General features: G+C 48.1%; 2 long non-coding RNA genes across 2 annotated transcripts; one reads left to right on the top strand and one right to left on the bottom strand.

The window, feature by feature from the left end:
* Positions 1–11,552: 11,552 nt before the first annotated feature.
* Positions 11,553–12,247, top strand: LOC136483201 (uncharacterized). Its single transcript, XR_010765347.1, has 3 exons — positions 11,553–11,696; positions 11,870–12,029; positions 12,110–12,247. It is a non-coding gene; the product is annotated as an uncharacterized lncRNA (long non-coding RNA).
* Positions 12,248–17,850: 5,603 nt separating this feature from the next.
* On the bottom strand, positions 17,851–18,446 carry LOC136483179 (uncharacterized). Its single transcript, XR_010765335.1, has 3 exons — positions 18,322–18,446; positions 18,059–18,232; positions 17,851–17,984 (listed from the first exon to the last, which is right to left on the bottom strand). It is a non-coding gene; the product is annotated as an uncharacterized lncRNA (long non-coding RNA).

Below are 18,446 nucleotides of genomic sequence, written 5' to 3'. Positions count from 1 at the left end.
ATGTGAATGTGTGCAGTACCGGCATAGCATTCACCGTTCAGTTCATCTTATTCGGTGGCATCGGTTTCTGCAGTCAATGTCTTGGTCGTTTTGGTTGAATGGTATCTCCACAATTTCTCGACCAGTCATCGTCATATGCCGCCAGATTGGAAAAACGGTGTCATGTATTTGCGTTTCATTAATGCTATGAAAAGACATGAGTACATGACACGAAATTTCTTATTTGCATAATACTAATATGATTCAATGCATGGGGACAAGCGTGTTGACAATTCCCTACCAGTCCACCATTTACCATCATACACATGGGGATTTATTAGGCTTTTCCGGATTTTATCACGAGCGCTCTTTTATCACTTGAACGTTTAGCTATTAATATTTATTGTGCAGGTAAAGAAGTTGTTATCTAAAGTTCAGAAAAATTTTAGATGGACTGTTGCCGATCTGGAGCTGCCCATTTTTCTAACTAAGAAAAAGAAAATATATCAGCCACAAGTAGGCACACCAACAAAGCCATGCCATCTCATCTAAAGAGATATTTACTTGTATGGCCCTTAAAATAACGTGTCTTCCTTCTATGGTCCGTTTTTTTTAACGTGCCTGTAAGGCCTGGAAATGAAATTCTCTTACCTATATGGCCTTTCGTTCGTTCTTGACACTTAACGGTGTTAAGTCAAGGGTAAAATGACTATTTTACCCCTAGCGAAAAAACAAAGTGTAGAGTTTAGTGCACGCATCAAAAGAAGGCTCAACCTTTGATTTGTGATATGCATATTGAATTCACTTGCTACATGTGATCCCAATGTATGCTTTGTTTTCTCGCTAGGGGTAAAATGGTCATTTTACCCTTGACTTAACATCGTTAAGTGCCAGAAATGGACGGAAGGCCATACAGGTAAGAGAATTTTGTTTTTAAGCCTTACAGGTAAGTTCGAAAAATACCTATCATAAAAGAAAGACACGTTATTTTGAGGGCCATACATTTAAATATCTCTCATCTAAAACGCACATCCACTCTCATAGTCCGTAGCAGGCTAACATCAAGTCTGCAACAAAAAGTAAAGGAAGGAAGGAAGGAAGGAAGAATACTGATAAAATGGGCCGAACCAAAGCCGACTAATGAGACGAAAGGCCCAACACGAAACAGAACAAACATGCTTGCCAGAAAGAAAACAGCTTACGAATGAATGAACGGTAATGATTCTATTAGACGTCCGTCCTCAACTCGCGGGCCGGACGCATCCCATTTTATTCCGATCCCATACCCGTACCCCCCCCCCCCCCCCCGCTCCCTCCGCTCCCCCGCGCCCACTCTGCCCGCACTTTCCCCCGCACCCGTGACCCCCCTCCCTCCGCTCCCCACGCCCATTTGTTGCCGCACAGCTCTTCCGGGACTGCTTGCGCCCCCAGGATGGACGTGGCGCCCGCTCGCTGCCGTCCTGCCCGCACGCGCTCACTCCCTCCCTCCCCCCACCGGAGACGAGGACGACCGCGGCGGCTCCGATGAGGTAGGTCGGTCCTTCTCTGGATTTAAGCCCTCCTCCTCCTCTGGATCTGAGTGCTCCTCCTCCTCCTCCTCTGGATCTGAGCCCTCCTGCTCCTCCTCCTCCTCTGGATCTGGGGGACGCGGTCGTGGCTAGAATTCCGATGAGCTCTAGGGTCCTATTCCCTCCTCCCTCCAGCGAGCTCGAAGGTGATGGGCCAGCGGCTGTTTTGTATGCTTTTTTGCTATTTCTCCCATGTTGCAATGGTTTTTTTTTATGTTGCAACAGATGATTTCCGAATGTTGCAATGGGATTTTTAGGTCATTGCAACAGATGTTTTTGCGATGTTGCAGTACTACTATTTGAAATGTTGTAGTACATAATTTTCGATGTGGCAGCAACATAATTTCGATGTTGCAGGTCAGGCTTGCCTCCGACCTATAGTTGCCCGCCGGAGGCTGCTACGAGGGCGATGACCGCCATGCTGGTAGGAATTCTGGGTAATAGGCGGAGGCTAGTGTGGAGGGATGTATTTGGTTTGCGTTTAGTGCTGGGTACATCGAGCAGTACTGCTGGTGGCCAGTTGTGTAGGTGTTGTTGACCTCTCTTGCATTCTGTTGTACCGGAGGTTGGGCGGTCTGCTTGTTCTTCATTCTTTCCTGTGTCTCCTTTGTCTCCGGACAATCTTTGGTGCTGTGCCCTGCGCTTTTGCCGTGAAAAACGCAATATGGCCTGCGCTGTTTCTGGTTGTGGTTTTTGTTCCAGTTTTTGCCTTGGTAACCTTGCCTACCTTGGTTCCTGGTCTGGGTCTCCGGCCCTGCTGGCCCTGCTAGTTGCCCTTGTTCGGGGTGAGGTTGACCCTCGATGCTGAGCACCTGCCCCTGGCCTGGTTTCTGATTTGATGCGTTCTGGTTCGCATAGCTCTTCTGTGAGTTTTTGCTATTGTTTTGCTGTCTGTTTTGACCCTGCTCCTCCAGCCTTTTCCGGAGGTCATTGTCTGATCTATAGTACTTCTCGAACTCATCGTACAACTGCTGTATGGAAGTTGGTTTCTTTCTTGCTAGGTGTGCTACGAACGGCCCGATTCGGAGCCCTTTGATCGCTGCTTCAATGGCGATCTCTTCTAGGACGTCTGGTGCCTTCGCCTTTAGTTGCACGAATTTCCGAAAGCAGTTGTGTAGTGTCTCTCCCTGCATTTGTTTGCACTGGAACAGATCTGTGGATGTCAGCGACTGTGCTGCTAGCCCCTTAAAGTTTGCCAATATCTTGTCCTAGATATTTTCCCAAGAATAGACCGTGCTTGGTTTGAGCATGGAATACCAAGCCAACGCGTCTCCTTCGACAGCAATAACAAATGACTTTGCCAGGACGGCGTCGTCTCCGCCGGCGGAGGCTACTGCTGCCTCGTAACTCATAATGAACTGATGGGGGTCTGTCTTTCCGTTGAACTTTGGTAGTGTGATTGGCTTGTACACCGTTGGCCATGGCGATTGTTGTATGCCTTCAGAGAGTGGGGACTTGGGGTCGATAGGCCTCCGCATCGCCTGAGATGGCATCGTGGTTGGGCTGATCACTGGCGGAGGCATGGTTGCGGTTGGTGTTGCTGCGGAGGCTGGGATCGCGGAGGTTGACGCTGGTACTGCATGCTGCATACTTAGCATCTCAGCATGTAGGACTGCCAACTGCTACCTTATTTCTGCTGCTTGTGCTGACACTTGAGTAGCTTGCTGATTAGCTGCGAATGCTGCTACCATTCTGTCCCTCTCTTGTTGCGCTCTTTGCAACTGTGCTTGCAGCTGTTGCAGTTCTTGCTCGAGTGTTGTACCTGAGTTTGGTTGGGCCTCCGGATCTTGGATCTCTGGATGTTGGGGTTTCGGTTGTTGACCCTGGGCATCTGCTCTGGTGCCATCCTCCGCTAGCGAGGTTGCGTAGGTGCTACGAGTGGTGCGCCTAGGCCTTCCTCTCTGACCCGTGGTTGTTGCTCCTCTAGTGGTGGTTTTTCTTTTCCTTGCCATCGTTGGTTTGTCTTGGCCAAACCACGGTGGGCGCCAATGTTGAAACTAGCGGTTTCAGACAGCGTGGGGGAGACAGAGGCCTCCGCCCGCTAGGCGTTGCCCTCGGGCGAAGACTCGGGATAGGCACGACAGGTGAGCGCGTAGGAAGCTAGCACGGAAAGCTAGGGTTTCTTTAATTCGTTTACCACCCACCTGCACGGTTACAAGTGTTCCCTATTTATAGGGCTCAACTACTTCTTGATAGAATTTATTACAATGCCCCTCAACTGCTACAGTACATTCCTGGAATATTCCGCCACTAGTCTCTTGTTTGCGGGGCAATCCTGCCACACCGTCTTCAAGTAACGGGCCTCCATGAGCGGCCGGCCCACCGTGCCTCGGTCTTCGGCCCAAAGGCCTGGGTTCCCGACGCTGGCCTCCGTCTTTAGGGGCGCGTCGTTGCCTTGGCGGGTCTCCGCCGGTCCAGTCGGAGACATCATCTGTAGGTCTCCGCCCGGCCGCGCGGGGGCCGTGGTTCCCGACACTGGCCTCCATCTTTAGGGGCGCGTCGTTGCCTTGGCGGGTCTCCGCCGGTCCGGTCGGAGACATCATCCGTAGGTCTCTGCCCGGCCGCACGGGGCCCGTGGTTCCCGACGCTGGCCTCCGTCTTCAGGGGCGCACCGTTGCCTTGGCGGGTCTCCGCCGGTCCGGTCAGAGACATCATCCGTAGGTCTCCGCCCGGCCGCGCGGGGGCCATGCTGACCACGAGCGCCTGCGCTTGAGCACCTGCACACACTTAGGCAAGATTGTTTGTTTGATTAGTTCAGAGGTAGGGCGGCCTCCACCCTCATCGCCGGAGATGCCCGTGAGCCGAAGCAGGGCGGCGTCCGCCTGCTCGGTCGGAAATGCCTTGGCGACACCTCGCTGTCGGAGGCCTTCGCCACCCGCCGAAGCCGTGTTACAACATGATAAAATGGGCCGAACCGAAGCCGACTAATGAGACGAAAAGGCCAACATGAAACAGAACAAATATGCTTGCCAGAAAGGAACAACTTAGGAATGAATGAACGATAATGATTCTATTAGGAGGTCCGTCCTCAACTCGCGCGCCCGACGCATCCCATTTTATTCCGATCCCATACCCGTCCCCCCCCCCCCCCGCTCCCTCCGCTCCCCTATGCCCACTCCACCCGCACTCTCCCCCGCGCCCGTGACCCCCTCCCTCCGCTCCCCTACGCCCATTCATTGCCACATAGCTCTCTAGGCGTGCTTGCTCCCCCGGGATGAACGTCGCGCCCGCGCGCCAGCTCGCTGCCGTCCTGTCCGCCCGCGCTCACTCCCACCCTCCCCCCACCGAAGACGAGGACGACCGCGGCGGCTCCGACGAGATAGGTCGGTCCTTCTCTGGATCTGAGCCCTCCTCCTCCTCCTCCTCTGGATTTGAGCCCTCCTCCTCCACCACCACCTCCTCTTGATCTAAGGGATGTGGCGGTGGCTAGGATACTGGTAAGCTCTAGGGTCCTATTCCCTCCTCCCTCCAGCGAGCTCGAAGGTGATGGGTCAGGGGCTGTGTTTGTACGTTTTTTTGTTATTTCTCCCGTGTTGCAATGGTTTTTTTTATGTTGCAACAGATGATTTCCGAATGTTGCAATGGAATTTTTGGGTCATTGCAACAGATGTTTTTGCGATGTTGCAGTACTACTATTTGAGATGTTGTAGTACAAATTTTCGATGTTGCAGCAACATAATTTTTTATGTTGCAGTACATATTTTTTCGATGTTGTAGTACATGTTTTTGCGATGTCGCAGTACATAATTTTTGATGTTTCAGTACATAATTTTTGTTGTTGCAGTACATATTTTTCCGATGTTGCAGTACATGTTTTTCAATGTTGCACTACATATTTTTTTTCTATGTTGCAGTATTTATATTCCGATGTTGAACTACATAGTTTTTCTATATGTTTGCGATATTACACTTGAAGTGTTTCGTGTTATTTGGGACAAGGGCGCAGTGGGGGAACAGGGTGTGTTAGGGAGGGGAGCGGTGTCCGGAACATGTTCCATTCCATTCTGCAGGGGGTGGGCGGTTTGGGATCCGATTCTGCGCGGGGTGGGGGCGGTGTTGGGAAAGGGAGCGGCGTCCGGACGTAGCGCTCACGCTGGACGTCCGGGCACCTGGGATGCCCGATGAATGAATGATGCATGAATAGGGTGACAGCAAATTTTGGACCGAGAAGTGGAAACCGAAAATTAGCATATCATTCATTAAAGATTTGGTGGCCCAACAAAGATACCAAGGTGGCGAGGCGTGGACAATGTTTTAAATCTTTTTTGAAAAGAAATTTTAAAAATAATCGCTACAACATACCGATGACATGTTGTGAAGGATCGGAAGCAGCCAGATTATGGCTGCTCTTTTGAGAAGCAGGAACCTGAGAGCAGCCATTTTCAGCGGCTACAGACCTTTTGCTTGTTCTTCTTCTTCCGTTGGCAAACATATATGGAAATGGAATGTACATGATAGATATAAGTGTAGCACTGGGCCACCGGTAATACGGGCATACGGCATAGCATTCAGTTCACCTCATGGCTAGCCCAGATATTTGGATGGACGCCGTGTCCTGATGCCCGTGCCTCCTGTCCGCCCAGCATATGCACGCAGCTCCTGCCCACCTGCCCGCACGTTGCGGGAGCGCCTAGCCGCGCGTTGGTGCTACTGTTGCCGCCGTGCGCTGTTGCTGCGCATGCACATGGGGGCCGCCGCGCCCACTTCACTTCCTAGGCGCACATGGGAGCTTTGCGCCCGCGGTGACCACCTCCGCCTATGCCTACTTCTCGCGCCTGCTCATGGAACACTTGCAACATGAAACATTTGCTGCAACATACGTCTGAACGTCTGAAACAGATGAAACATTTAGAACATATGCTTGCAACATATGTGTATGCCTACTACAACATATGCAGTATCCAGATAAAATAATTGCAACATAAGTTTGAAACAGCTAAAATATTTGAAACATACACTTGCAACGCATGTATAGGCAGTGCAGTATATGCAACATCCAGGTAAAAGACTTGCTGCATACGTTTGTGTAAGTGCAATCTAGCTCTAAGCGGGTTTTGGTGATATTGACCACATAATTAAAGGACTAATAGCTTTGACAAGTGTTTGACAATATATCTTTAATCGTGGATGCAAAGAAACAAAAGAGGAGACCCCAACTCGAATGGATGGTTTGCAATGACTCCAAGAGCTAGTTTAATTTATTTTATATTTTAAAATTGAGTTATAGGACAAAACGTACTATCAAGGGGATACTAATGGTGTGCTGGGGAGAACCAAGTGCTCAAAACTCCATCTACATCTCAAATAATCCCAGCCACAAAAAGCTAGCCGAGCTAAATTCTTATCTGCTCTGGCCTGCGTGGAACCTCCGCGCTCAAACACGGAGGCTCCGGGGTCTGTCAGACCCAACCATTTTATGGGTGACGTGGGTGGTATTTATACCATACCTCTTCGCCCCCAACGGTTATCTTCTCTATTCCTTTCATTAATGACGAACAAAAGCTCTCTCTCCAAGCTTGGTGCTCCCAACTCTCTTGCTCAAATCTTTGTGATTCCTTGAAGGATTTGGCTATAGAGAGTGTGAGAAAGCTCGAGAAGATCCTTCTCCTCCGTTGTTGTGCACTTGGTGAAGCTCTAGTCGCTTGGTGTGTTCGTTTCTCTTGGAGCTTGGCTTCTAGATGGCTAGCGGTGGCCCGGTAGCTCCCAATCCGCTGTGGTTGAGCAACGGGACGTTTGTATTACCCTTTTATGACTTAGTGGAAGCCTCCAATCCATTACCTTGGTGATAGGTTAGATTAGAGGAGTGAGTTGAAAGAGACTCTATAGCCTTTGTGGCTAACCTCAACAACGTGGACATAGACAAGCCTTTATGGCGAGTTGAACCACAGGATAAATCCTCGTATCCTCTGTGATTGCTGTTGTTGTTACTATTACTTGTGATTTAAATTGATTTTTAGGATTTGCATTCGATCTACGAATTTCTCATCTTCTAGGTGCATCTAACTATTTGAATAGCTCAACACACTCCCCAGGAAAGCTGGTATTACATTCAATCTATTTTTCATTCGTTAAATTTTGCAGTAGATCGATTTCATACTCTAATCCCGGAGGTTCCACGCTTAGTCCCGGAACCTTCGTGCCCCGAAACCTCCGCGATCATACCCGGAGGTTCCGCGTTCTGACTGGTTTCGTGAAGTTGATTAAATTTCAGAAAAAAAACCTATTCACCCTCTCTAGGCCACTTGCCAGATCTTTTCAGTTTGAACTAGCTAAAGCATTTGAAATATACACGCGCAACATACTCCCTCCGTCCCCGAATATAAGGTGTGATTTGACTTAGTGTGGTCTTAAGAACATATTTTGACCTATAATTTCTCTTATATTACATAATTTATAGGAACAACAGTTTGTTCGTTTGAAAGGATTTGTAAATTAAATATAATGTAACTACTTTTATAATACAAATTTTTTTATATAATTAGACTACTTGTTAGTAAAAGGTAACAAATAAAAAATAATAACAATTCACATAAAACAAAAATAAAAGATAAATTGATGCACGGAAAATACAAAGGATAGGAAAAAAAAGAAAGAAAAATAATATTAAAAAGAAAAAGGGATAAAAAAGAAAAAAGAAAGATTAAAAATGAAAAACATGAATCAAAAGAAAAAATATAATTAGAAAATAAACAAAAATAAAAAAATAGGAAAAATAAAAAAGTGAAAGTAAAACCACATGAACAAAAAAGAAAAAAAAAAGAAAGGAAACACTTACTACCTACCTGCTCGCACCAGAGAATCCTGCATCCAGCCAGTTTGCGTGCAGTCATCTTGCGTCCAGCAGAATCATTCGATCTGGGCCGCTTGCCAACGGACGAAGCGAGATCGGCGCAGGAATCCTCTGCGCGGCGGGAAACCATCGGCGCACGGTTAAGATTTGAGACTTTTTCCGTGTGTCATTATAAAAGATGCGCGTGCCTCTGAAAAATTCAGCGGTTTTTAACGCCACTACTCTAATTTTTTTTATCATCCATGTCACTTCCGTTAGTTTGGACTCTAACGTCGTCAAACTGCAGGTGTGAAAAGACGAAAATACCTTTAAGTCTAAATATGTTATTAATTTTTTTAGCATCTTAACGACTTTAAATGAAAAAACTCAAAATTAGAAAGTTGTAGATCTCGTCGAGATCTATAATTTTCATATAAAATTTATTTTCATTTAATTCCGTAAAAAAATGATGATTTTCTAAGATATATTAATCATATCAAATCATATTTTTTTGCGGAATTAAATAAAAATAAATTTTATATAAAAATTATAGATTTCGACGAGATCTACAACTTTATAGTTTTGAGTTTTTTTTATTTGAAGTCATTAAGATGCTAAAAAAATTAATCACATATTTAGACTTAAAGGTATTTTCGTCTTTTCACACCTACAGTTTGATGACGTGAGAGCCCAAACTAACGGAAGTGACATGAAGGACATGAAAAAATTAAAATAGTAGCGCTAAAGACCGTTGAATTTTCGTAGAGACACGTAGAATTGCTATGTTTTATAACGGGAAAAGTCTCTTAAGATTCCCGCTATCGCCCGGCCTATTTCTCCACAAGTGCCGAAGTGCGTCACCATTTCGCGAAGTTCCCCGATGCCCATAATCCCCAATCCTCCCCGATCGGCCAAATCCAAACCCTAGTGGCCACTGCTCACCGGACAGCGGGCTAGCGGGGCGAGCGAGCAGAAGAGCAGGAGCGAGGGAGCGGCACCGGCGCGGGCATCAGGCTGAGCTGGGGCGCGGCGCGGTCAGGGCCGTCGGCGTCCAGCCGTCCAGGCGACCGGCTGCCAGACGGCCGGGTGCCAGCCGGTCCGGGCGCAGGGCGGCCAGCCAGCAAAGCGGAGGCGGGTGACGGCCTGCCCCCAGCCGGCCAGAGGCCAGTGCGGGAGCGACCAGGGACATGGGCTGTCTGCGAGACCAGTGCTGCCGCCGACAGTGAGGTGAGGCCGGCACCAGCCTTCCAGCGAGGTCTCCGTCTCGCTCGCCGCCTGTCGTCTGTTTGCCCTCAGCCAACGACGGAGCTACCCTAGGGGCGTGGTGGGGCGGCCGCCCCAGCTACCGGCGGCGTAGCCTCAGACCCCCGGACCCCCTCTTCTTGCCTATCTCCGGCTGCCGAGGTCTCGAGGACACTACCGGCCGGCGGCGGCGCGGCGCCGAGCCTCTGTGCGAATGTGCGATGGCGACGAGGATGCTACAAGCATCACTAGGCCTTTTTTTTGTCAGCCCAGTAAGGGCCCAATCGGCAATGTGAGCCAGCATCTCATCCATGGATCGCTCAATGCCTCAATCCCCAATTCCCCAATCGCACTGTAAGCCAGCATCGAGCGCTCGAGGTCGCTGTTCCCTGTCCGCATCGAGCGCAGCCGCCGCTGCTCCACATCGAGCGCTCGAGGTCACCGCCGCCCGCCGCCAGGCGCTACCCCATCTGCTGCCCGGCCACTCGGCGCCCATCCGCCCGCCAGCCGCCGCCCATCTGCCCGTCGGCCGCCGCCCATCCGCCCGCCGGCCGCCGCCAGGTGCCCAGGTGCCGAGGTGCGCCCGCTGCCCGCCGAGCAGGAGCAGGAGCTGGCTGCGCCTGGCAATGGAGGGAGGAGGAGAGGAGGAGCAGGAACTGGCGCCAGGTACTGGGGCCGCCCGTGGCCGCGGACAGGTTAGCAGCAGAGGAGCAAGGGCAGCAGCTCAGCCAACATCTGGATTAGTTTAAGAAATGAAGGCTGGGAGCAATTATTGGAAGAGGTCAAATCATTTTGTGTTGCAAAAGAAATTCCAATACCAAATATGGAAGAGACAATACCAATTACCAAGATGGGGTACATCAAGGCTTGATGGCAACTTAATCACTCAAGAGCATCGTTACCGTGTCGATACTTTCCTTGCTGTACTTGATGCTATAATCATGGAGATGGATCATCGCTTCAATGAGGTATCATTTGTAATTTGAAATGTATGGATCAACTAATCAAGAACTACTAGTTTATTCTTTAAATTTGAGGTAACAGCTTGTGTTTCTCGTCTACTTTTCGCCGTAATGTGTGATTGCAGCGTTTTTGCCATGATTTGTGTTATTGTAGTATGTGAATGCGGCGCGTTGCGAATACGATGCCTTTTTGGTTCATCTCCTCGTTGAAATTCGCCCCACCTATATTTTTTTCCTGGCTCCGTCAATTGCCCTCAGCATAACTGATCCGCGTCTTCTGACCGTATCTTGTCCTGCAGCGCCAAGGCCCGGTTGCTGTTCGACAAAATGCCTCAAGGGATGGGTGCTGCAGGCCGCTGGCAGTAGCAGGGGCATTGAACCCCTGCCTGATGGAGTCCTTGAACACATCCTTGGCTTCTTTCCGTCTGAGGCGGCCATCCGCACGAGCGTGCTCGCCCGCAGATGGCGCCACCTCTGGAAATCTGCCACGAGCCTGTGGGTGGGGTCCGTCGACCCAGATCAACTGGAGTCTGTGGAGGATCTCCGGAGCTTGGTGAACCATCTGCTGCCCCTCCGCAGAGATTCACCCCTCGAGAGATGCTATTTCACGTTCAATGCTCAGCTCAGCAGCCATGATGATGTGTCCCACGTAAACCTCTGGTTCCAGCATGTTGTGATGTGCAAAGTTCATGTTCTCAGCCTCTCTATGTTTGTACGCAGTCTGGATGAGCCCTGTCTTCAACTAGACAACCTGCCTCTCATCTCCCAGCACCTGAGGAGGCTGGAGCTCGCTGGTGTACAGGTCCACAACAGTTTTCTTAACTTTACAAACTGTCCATCCTTGGATCATCTAAAGCTCATGGATTGTGAGTTGTCATCGGTCAACAAGATTGTGTCCGAGTCCCTGAAACATCTTATCATCATTTTTTCCGTAGGCAGCTCTGATTCTCGCATCAACATTTACACCTCAAATGTTGCCTCACTGCGCCTTGAGCATTTTGAGGGGAGGACTCCCATTCTTGAGGGGACCGCTGCACTAATGCAAATTACTTTTGGACTTGTGATTGTGAATCTTGTGATAGTTCTGATAGCACAGCCAATGGCAATATCAACTGTGTGCTTCTAAGAGGTTTATCGGAGGCTAAGAGCTTGGCGTTGAAATCTGCATCTAACATGGTATAGTTTTACTTTAAAGTTTCATCTTTTACCCTTTTTGTATTAGGTGTCGTGAAGTTGAAATTTGATATATGATGCTTTGTTTTTTGCATGCACTGCCACCAACTATGGTTATGAATCAAATACGTTCACAGTGTTGATTATTTCATCTTTTTTGTTTGCACTTTGTGCAGTTTATTTTTAAAAGAGATTTGAGATGGTGCCCTGTGTTTACAAATCTCAAGACCTTGTTGCTGAATGGCTACTGGTATGTGGCTTATGATTTCCATGCTAGCGTGCATTCTTGAACATTCACCTGTTCTAGAGAAGCTCAGTTTTGAACTCCACAACATGGTATGCACTTCACAAATGCTCAACTGCTACTTTGTAGAGTTATTAGTTGACAGTTGATCATGCTCGGTTGTTCTCTGCAGTGGTTTAAACATAAAGTGGAAATCAAACTACGTGTCAGTTCAATGAAGAGATCAACTGCAATTTCAGAACACCTTAAGATAGTTGGGATCAAGTGTGAAGTGGTTGACGATAGAGTTCTCAAGATTATGAAGTTCCTGTCTGCACTTAACATATGTAAGATAACTTGCAACACTCCTCATGCATTTATATTCCTAACATTTAATGTAATGTCCATTTGTATGAAAGAAAGTATGCCTATGAAGTTAGTTAGGAAATCAGGACTGGTTGGACCTAAGGTGCCAATTTATAGATGAATTTCAACTCTCTTCCATGAATTCTCTTTTTATTCTAGCTTTTCCCTTGCTCTGGTGAAGTTATGTTGTTACCTGTTCAAAAAGGCTGTAGTTCTGTATAATCATTCAAATTTTTATTTTTTCATTTCTGTGTCAGTTCTTTCTGTGAGATATGAAGTATCCGAGAATATTGTGAGATATAATTCGCCAATACTGCCATATCCAATTTATCTTTTGTTTGGTTTATTTATTTAATTGTTGGCTTCGAAGTCTACTTTATCTGCTAGGTTTTGTATTATTAATCCATTATATTCTCATAATGAGCTGAATCGGTTGTTTCTGCTACTATTGTTTGTGGTGAAATGATTAGGTCAACACTGGTAGAAAATGATCTAATAATTGTGAGAGTTAACACTAATTTCATTTTAATAGAACATTTACCCAACTTTGGCATAACTGCATTGTTCTGAAGTTTAATCAAACGAAAATATGTCAACCCTCAACCGTGCCCATGGCTAGATAATTTCTAATTTCTTACTCTATTCCCCTCGGATCTTATTCCTGTTTTCACATTGATCAGGTTTCAGCTTAGATGAAATGAAGACTTTGGAGTAGAAATTGGAGCCACAAGGATGCTATATTCTACTCTTCTGTCTAATGTGGTTCGTGAAGGGTGAAGATAGAATCTCTAGTCACCTGCTTAGATCATCTACCTGCAATTTAAGTGCTGGCTTATATTATCAATCTCGCTTTTGTTCATCTAATGCTATTTTGCAGCTTCCATGTCTTATAAGCTGTAAAAAAGATGATTGTCTAATTTCTGTTAGGCCTTGATAATCTGTCTAGTTTGAGTCGACTTAATGTACATGGTTTCAAAGGGGACTAGGCGTTCCTGAAGGTAAGCTGGGTACGCCTGGACGCCTAGGTGATGCCTTTGAAACGGAGTTCATGTACATGGATATCTCTTGCTATTAGTACGAACATTGTTGATCCTTGTCCAATTGTGTTGTTATCCTTGAAGAAAGTGCACTGCCATGAACTTGCTTCATTTGAGTAGTATTTGTATGCTTGACAAACATATCTTCGGCCGTATTCCTTATTGCTTTACTGCTGAGCTGATGTATGCATTGCTGAGTTATGTTGACCTGTATTCATGTCTTATTATCTTGCTCAAACTTTTCTGAAATATCTTTGGACTTCCGTTGTGTGACTGGATACGATTAAAATGAAACAGAGAGAATGTGACAAGGTTGAGGCAGTGTAATATTTATCGCACATGACTAGTGATCAATTATGGAATCTCGCATGCATGTGATTCGTTTAAAGTTTTATAAGACCATGAAAACTCTTGTTAGAGGCTACTTAAGGCCGCGCTTGGTAGCGCTTCTGGAACCGCTCTACATGCAGCTTCGCTTTGTCGCCAACCAAACGAGTCCGAATGACATCCGCTCCGCGGCGAGCGGGGCACGGGGGCGCAGGACCACGGAGACGCTGGTCACCGGGGTGTCGGTGCATGGAGTCGCGAGGCTGCCGGGGAGCCTGGATGTAGGGCCGTGGAGACATCGGCCACCGCGGCGCAGGGCCCGGGGGCTGCCGGTACGGAAGAACCTTCGGGCGAGGGAAGCGGAGTGCCTCCTGTGCACAAGGAAGAAAGCAGAGAAGAAAAAGGAAGAAAGAAAATAAAAGAAGAAAAGAAAAAAAGATTAAGGGTATAATAAATGAAGAAAATAAGATTAAGGGTATTATAAACAACTCTTTTATCTACCGTGAGTTGTTTTACTAAATATTTTTAACAAAACAGTTTTAACTCCACCAATGAAGTTGATCATGGAGCTGAAGAAAAAAAAATTACTCCACAAGTAAAGCATAGCTCAACTAAACAGGCCCTACTTCTATTTCTATCTACGGGATGATTGAGATTTTGTTGTAGAACCAGTAAGTTATTCCTTTAAAAGTTACAGGACAAGTCAAACTTCGGTGGAATCACGCTGATAGTTTCATGTTCGTTGATCCTACCAATACACGTTCTTACAAAGTCTAGTATTATTTACGTAAAGGTATAAAAGAACGGTAATGCTCCCACACGAGCATCCGTCTCGACGCCGCGCGCCCCACTCCGCCTCGCTGCTGCCGTTTCTTCCCCGTCGTACGCACCCTGCCTGCGCTGCTTGCTCCTATCTCATGCCCGTCGTGTGCGCCCACCTCTGCTGGTCGGGCCGCTCGCTCCACGTCGCTCGCCTCTGCTGATGCTGGTGCTGTCGTCGCACGCCTTAGGTCAGTCCTGGCCGAGCCAAGGGCACCACGAGTGTGACCCCGTGCTAGTGGAGCTCGCGCGCCGCCGGCTCCCACCCTGAGGCCGGAATCGACCGGCCCCGGCCCCCTCCCATATGATGCAAATGTATGTTTCAAGTGTTTCAGACGTTTCATAGGTATGTTGCAAGTGTCTATGGATGTTGCAAAAGTAAATCGTGATGTTGTATATGATGCAAGTGTTTCATAGGCATGTTGCAAGTGTTTGTTCAAAATGTTTCATCTATTTTTAGATGTATGTTGCAAGCGTTTTGATTTGAATGTTGTATATGTTTCACACATATGTTGCAAGAGTATGTTCGAAATGTTTAAGCTGTTTCAGTCTTATGTTGCAAATAAGTGTTTTCATGTTGCAAATGTTTTATTTGGATATTGCATATGTTTCACACACATGTTTCAAGTGTATATTTCAAATTTTTCATCTGCTTCAGACGTATGTTGCATCCAAGTGTTTCATATTTAATAGGTATAGAGTCATGGGGGCATGACTCGGGCACTAGGGGATGGGGCGCAGCGAGCCGGGCCTGGCGGATGGCGCGTGCTGGGGGCCGGCGGTCGAGGTGCGCGGCGCACCTAGAGTCGTGCGGACGGGGCGCACTCGTCCTCTTGCCGGCTCTGGCATGGAGAGAGAGGAGGGGGTTCTGGGGAAAGGAGCGGTGGGCGCGTGGAGGAGGCACTGGCATCCGGACTTGCGGAGAGAGAGGAGGGGGTCAGGGGGAAGGAGCGGTGGGCGCGGCGTTTTTCCCGAGCGTCTGAACTCGCACGAGAGAGGAGGGTGTCAGGGAGAAGGCGCGGGCGTTCGGGCGCTAGTGTCTCCCTTAAAAGAAATTCTTGTGGTGGACAGTTGGTATTAACTACACAATCTGTCGTTGAGGGATTGCCACACCCGCTATTTACATCGCCGAGCTGAGCTTCACGCACACAAACATGTTACTCGTAGATCTACAACAAAACTAGTAACTAGTAGTATCTAGCAAGATTTCTTAAAGTTTCTTGTACAACAACCAAATATTCTTGCCTTATGTGTGGGAAGAGTTAATGCACAACCAGTCATGTCTTCGACGATCATGCAACCCTCGTTGTTTGTGCCCAATCGACCTCTTGTTCCGGAGCTCTACCCTTGTGTGTCCCATCTTGCGTGCCCCTCCTCCATTCCAATACCCTTGCACTTCCACCATTAGTGGCCCCCGCCACCTCACTATCCCTCCTGCTTGTTGTCGCCTTGATCCTGTCCTCCCTTAATCACAAGGTCATCAACGATCACTCACATCGTGACGCCCTTGCCACCAACCTTGCCTAGCACCCTCTTGCCTCCCCACAGATTCGACAAACGACCCCGTCGCACTATTGGGCCGCTGCTCGCTCTAGTGTCGTGAAGGAATCCAAAGTCGCTTCTAGAGTTGTCGGTAAGTTGTGGAACCCAAAGCCCCAACCTTCTTCTCTAGTGGTGGGTGGTGGCACTTGGGAGCACTAGGATTCACTACTAGATTCAGGTTCTTTGCCGAGTGCCTTAGGCACTCGGCAAAGGGCAAATTGCACTCGGCAAAGCCTTTGCCGAGTGCGGCACTCGGCAAAGAACACACGCAAAAAATTGATCGGCAAAGACCTCTTTGCCGAGAGCTCCGGGGGCACTCGGCAAAGAAAAGCGACCGTCACGGCGTCGGCCCCATTGACGGTGGCTTTGCTGAGTGCCAACCCTGCAGGCACTCGGCAAAGATTTTTTTATTTTTTTAAAAAAAAATCTTTGCCGAGTGCCTCCTGGCCGGCGCTCGGCAAAGTTTGAATTTTTTTTAAAAAATATTTGCCGAGTGCCCTCTTGCCGGCACTCGGCAAAGTTTGATTTTTTTTAAAAAATTCTTTGTCGAGTGCCCTCTGGCCGGCACTCGGTAAAGTTTGAATTTTTTTTTTAAATTCTTTGCCGAGTGCCATGGTCATGGCACTCGGCAAAGCTGGAAAAATGGTTTTCCGAGCGCCCATTTTTCTAGCTTTGTCGAGTGCTATGACCAAGGCACTCGGCAACGGGGTCCTTTGCTGAGTGCAACACTCGGCAAAGTGATCCAAAACGGCAATTTTTAAATTTTTTACATTCCATCATGACAAATAAATTCATATATATCACATATATATCTCATCCATCACATATATATCTCATTCATCACATATATATCTCATCCATCACATATATATCTCATCCATCCACACATCCGTCCACACATATCACATCCATCACAATATATATCACATATATAATAATAAGTGCTCAAGTCCATTTAAATAAATCCACAAGTCCATCAAAGTCCACAAGTGCATCACAAGTATATCACAAGTCCATCATCAAGTGAACAACAAATGAAAAAAATACAACATGCACTCATCTCGGGCACTGCGACTGTGGTGAAGGTCCATCATTCGGAGGTGCATGAGGTGGATTATTCGAACCACCGTCAGATGGAGACTGCACAAAGGAGAAAAGATTGCATGTGAGACAAGATTATTTAGATAGCTAATCTAGGAAGGTAGAGGCCATACAAGAAAAGCACAAGCGAAAGTAAAAAAACTTTCATACTCAGAGGAGTAGCTGGAGCTACAGGACGCGGAGGTGGAGGTGGAACCAACAGCCCAGCTAGCAGAGAGAAGCCTACACGTTGCCCAAGCCCTTGTAGGAACTTCGTAATGTCCGTCAGCCTCTGCGCTTGGGCCTGCCGCTCGGCCAGCTCGGCCTCCCGCTCGGCCCGCTCGGCCTCTAGCTAGGCCACCATCCTCTGGTGCCCGGCCTCCAGCTCCTGACGTTGCCTCAATTCTTGTTCCAGCCGGGCCTGCAATGTTTCACTCCAATGTTTCAGTAATGCAAAGCTAATTAAGGTGTGTAAAGATCAATGTATGACGAGTAAAACAGGAATAACCTCGAGTGCATCGACCCGGTGCTGTGCAGCGGTCGGCCATGTGCGAATGGCTGGGCTCTCGCTCGTGCTCCGTGCTCGGATCTGGGAGAGAGAGGGAGTAGAGGCCGTGTCATTGATGCCGTCGCCAAGCCAGAACCGCCCATGCTTCTTGCCTTGCCTTGCCCTCATGACGGCCTCTCCATCAAAGTCCTAGGTGCTCGGATCATGGTCTGACCCATGGAGCGACCTCGCCACCTCAGTATACTCACTGATGCAGAGTGGACGCTTGGGTTTGTGTATGCCTCGGGCGGGTCCTCCAGGTTGAAGGAGACGTCGGACGTCGCCTTGCCCTTATGGGCCATACACCATGCCTAGAAGTCCGAGCAAGCCTGGCCACTATGTGACGCCGACTGCGAGAAAGACAGCACGATGATTAGAAATCAGGCAGAACTGAGCGTCACAATAGATAAATGAATTCGCGTACCCATGCTTGTTTGTATCCGGCGAGGCTGCGGCTGCCTTGATGGTGTGCTGGACCTTGCATCTGCAAACGACGGTCCCGGGCATCCCTGTGCATCTTGAGGTACTCCTCCGTGAACCACCTCTCCACCATCATCGCCCAGCACTCGGGATACGCTTGGCACCACCAGGGAATCATCTACATGTCATCAAGTATTGGACATATAAGAAGATCAAATTAAACCAACTTAATCTCAAAACGAATCAATATTGATGTTCTTCATTTACCTCAAGGTACTGCTCCCGGGTCAGCTGCATCTCTCTTGCGTCTTTCTTGGTTTTCCTCTCTCCAAGCTTCGACCCGTAGTAGGTTACGATGGCCTAGATGCGCACCTCGTGATGCATGTCGGTGA

This window comes from Miscanthus floridulus, chromosome 9 (assembly GCF_019320115.1).
Source record: "Miscanthus floridulus cultivar M001 chromosome 9, ASM1932011v1, whole genome shotgun sequence".
Lineage (NCBI taxonomy): Eukaryota > Viridiplantae > Streptophyta > Magnoliopsida > Poales > Poaceae > Miscanthus > Miscanthus floridulus.
Note: the sequence above shows the minus strand (reverse complement) of the source record. Positions and strands in the feature narration are given on the sequence as shown.